At 60.8% G+C, this 3,733-nt stretch overlaps 1 long non-coding RNA gene across 1 annotated transcript; it reads right to left on the bottom strand.

Annotated features, from left to right (window-relative positions):
* Window positions 1-1,093: 1,093 nt before the first annotated feature.
* On the bottom strand, window positions 1,094-2,130 carry LOC119114686 (uncharacterized). Its single transcript, XR_005096050.1, has 3 exons — window positions 2,074-2,130; window positions 1,690-1,774; window positions 1,094-1,210 (listed from the first exon to the last, which is right to left on the bottom strand). It is a non-coding gene; the product is annotated as an uncharacterized LOC119114686 (long non-coding RNA).
* Between the last annotated feature and the right edge of the window lie 1,603 nt (window positions 2,131-3,733).

The following is a 3,733-nucleotide window of genomic DNA, read 5'->3' as shown; positions in this document are numbered from 1 at the left end:
GTGCCGGCACCATCAGCTGTGTCAGTGCCAGCAGCTGTGCCAGTGCCAGCAGCTGTGCAAGCGCCATCAGCTGTCCCAGCGCCATCAACTGCGCCCGTGCCATCACCGGTCCTCGCGCCGTTTGACAGCCTGGATCAGCTGCCGCAGCAGCGCCACCTTCTCGCGGTGCATGGCCTCCAGCCTGCGCAGCTTCTCCTCCTCCCAGGCGCGGCGCCGCTCGGTCGCAGTACGCTCGCGGTCCCGCCGCTCCTGCTCCAGATACTGCTGGAACCAGGGCGGCGGCGCCGCCGACTCCTCCGCCGGCGCGGCGGCCACCGCTGGGGGCGAACACCGGCGTTAACATCCCATGTGGCGTGCGGAATCAGTTGGCACGGCACGGCGACGGACAAACTCTGTGCGGACCATCGCACCAACATCGACGTAATGGCACACACACAGCACAGTGCCGTGTCGCGTCGTGAGCCCTCGCCGCGGCCAACAGAAGACGTGGTAATACAGCCAACAAGACGTAACAACGGAGGTAACAAAACGTTACAATACGGCCGACAAGATGTAACAACAAGGCCAACACAAGACGTGGCAACACGGCCAACACAAGATGTGGCGACGGGGCCAACAAGACGCAACAACACGCCCAACAAGACGTTACAATACGGCCAACAAGACATAACAACACGGCTCACAGGACATTTCAATAAGGCAGACCAGACGCAACAACACGGCCAACGGTACGCAACAACACGGCCAACACAAGACGTGGCGACACGGCCAGCAAGACGCAACAACGCGACCGCAACAGCCGACTGACAACAACAACAAAACAACGCGAAACGAAGCAGGCACCAATGCACTGAGCGCCGGGCTGGCAACAAAGGGCATTCCCAGCGGGCGGGCGGTCCGTGAGCCAACCCGCCGTTCGCACGCGCCTCGTCCCGCCCTTACCTGCACGCGGCTCCGGGCCGGCCGCCGCCGCCGCCGCCACCGCCGGGCATCGTGCGGCGGGCTCGACGCGCGGTCGCTTGGCCGGCTTGAGTGGCGAGCCGCTGGCGACGGGCAGCGCCGCCGCCGGGATCACGAGCACGCCCTGGATGGCGCTGGGCGCGGGCGCGGGCGTCGGGGCCGGCGGGGCCGCCGCCGCCAGGTCCGGCTCCGCGTCCTCGCCGCTCTCCGGCCTCCGCGGGCTACGCTCCGCCATCAGCTCCTTCATGTCCTGGCGGGGCGGCGGAGCCGGTGAGTGCGAGCGCGACACGCGCTGGCCGTGCGGGCGAGCCTCCCACGGCGTCTCGGCCGACCGGTCGCGGTCGGCCGGCACCCGAACACGGAGCTGCGCCGCAGGGGGTGCTGTTGCATCGCTGCCTGCACAGCTCCGATGCCGTCGCACGCGGTCCGCAACGTCACTATCACCACCAGGTGATTTGCATCTTACGCGCGACTTGACAGCAATATGAACAAACACAAAGCAACCGTGCGGCTTCGGACAGCTTCGGGCAATGCAACTGCGCTGAGAAAGCAATTCCGTAAAATATATTTCGCCGCGCGAATACACTTGTAAAGGCGCGAAGTGTGCGTCAACGGTCGCACACCTCTCACAGTCCCCCGATCCCCACTCTTACAAGGTTTCGCGGGCATGAACATCCACGCCTGTCAGGAAGACGTGCGGAAGCCGACAGACCAATCAGCTGCACTCACGTCGTAGAACTCCCAGTGGGTGTTGAACACCCCCGATTCGGCCTCCCGCGCCATTATCCGTTTGTACGTGGCAAACATGTTCTGCCTGCCGACGAAAACGAACACGGCGTTGTGGTCCAGTGTCTGCCGTCCAACCGTTAACAACATCCACGGACTTTTGGTGTCAAGACCACGAGTCGGCTGAACACCACAAATAGTGAAAATACTGACACACCCGTCTGCTTACAAACAGCCTCATTCTGTGCTTATCTGTGAAGTCCAAGGCGCCTGGGTGGCGCTTTACTGTCTGCCACCACTCCCAAACCCGTCTGTCAGCTTCGCACGCCGTCCTCCCCGGCCACACCGGTCACACAAGGCCTCCCGCCTGCCCGGCCGCGTACGCACCACTTCTGCAGCACGTCCTTCGGCGCGACGTGGTAGCCGGCGGCAGCGAGCGAGTCGTTCGCGGCGTAGAAGGCCTGGCGCCGCTGCGGGCAGAGCGCGCCGCGCGGCAGGCCACCGCGGTCTGTCAGCGCCCACATGTGGGGTCGCAGGCCGGCCAGCATCGCCATCACCATCGGTCGCGTCCAGTACAGTCGGTCTCCTGCCGGGCACGGAAAGCGCGCCCGGTCAGCGGCAGCGGCGGGGGGGCGCGCGGGCGCGCGCGGTCAGCGGCGGCGGGCGGCCCGCGGCCGGAGGCGGCCGCCGGTCTGCGCTCGGAGGATGCTCGGGTACCGTCGCAACATGGGGCGGTCATTCCAGTAAACTTTCATTCCATTCCAGGGGACAATGACAGCGAGTTTCAAACATTCCAGGGGACAATGACAGCGAGTCCAGCCCCGCACATACTTCTAATTCCGCGAATACTTCGAACGGTACGCTGATTTCCTCCCGCTAAGCGACAAGTTGCTGTCGCACACATGTGGGTAGACATACGTACACATTCCGCCGGCACCACCTTTTCTTGTACGTATTGTTTTTGCCGCTTGGAGCGTCCGTGTACGCTGTAAACGCTGTGCTGTTGAGGTCACGCCAATCATCTGTTTGTCTGTGCCCGCTGTTGGGGTGCATGATTCATACCTTGTTGTCGCTTCGTAGTTGGTCTACGAGTTGTTCACTTTATCAGATAACCTAACTAATGGAGTTCATAACGCGTTTCTGCAGCCTCGTTACGTAAGCAAGTATGCACTAGAGTTGCGCGCAGTAGAACGTTCTGGGGCGCCCCCTCCCCCGAGATTGGAGGTCGCCCGCCAACGCCCCGCGGCCCCGCGGTGTATCTAGACTGGCGCATGTTGCGTAGCGTCAGACGAGGTCCAACCACCACCAGGGCTGCGACTCTGCATAGCTTACACAACGCGAGCCAGTCGGACTATCTTGTGGCCGAATATAGACGACCCTCTTACGTATGTTTTAATGGACAATGAACAGAAAAACGCTGATCTAGAAGGTGAAGCGTTACATTGGTGCCGCAACCCGGATCAAGACCAAGCGGATCTTCAACGCCGGACCGGCTGCTCATCTCAAACCAAGGTGCGGCCATTGAAGTACAGGTTTCGATCCATGCGAGGCATACAGGTCACTGGATCACCGGAAGGGAGCAAAATTATTTGGTTTTTGGCACCTGCGCCTGCTGGAAGATATTGAAAGACAGTTTCGCCACTGATCAAGGGAATATTTTGAAAACAACTCTGCTCTTACCATTCTTCCTATCTGGAGAACAGGAGGAAACACGCAAGCACTTATGCGCTTGCCACAATCTAAGCAAGCGTGAGGAGTTGTAATTGTTGTACTTGAAAACATGTTGATCACGGGCGGCCAGTGTCACGCGCCTGACCGTCGAATAGAGGCCGCCGCTTCTGGGTACGGGGCGCGGCACATGACGCAAATATGGCTGCCAACATGGCATCCCTGAGAAAGGAGAAGTCGATGACAACACCACGAATATGTAAGGCAAGTGCCGCTTTGAGGTGCCGATAGCACCTTTTCCCAGCAAGCAAACACCGCAACAAAAAGGACGAAAGTTGAAATTCCGTGGTAAGCCGGGAGGAATCGGTGCCAATGTGCA

Source organism: Pollicipes pollicipes, unplaced genomic scaffold (genome assembly GCF_011947565.3).
Source record: "Pollicipes pollicipes isolate AB1234 unplaced genomic scaffold, Ppol_2.1 Scaffold_2967;HRSCAF=3480_pilon_pilon_pilon, whole genome shotgun sequence".
Classification (NCBI taxonomy): domain Eukaryota; kingdom Metazoa; phylum Arthropoda; class Thecostraca; order Pollicipedomorpha; family Pollicipedidae; genus Pollicipes; species Pollicipes pollicipes.
This window is presented reverse-complemented; position numbering and strand designations above follow the sequence as displayed.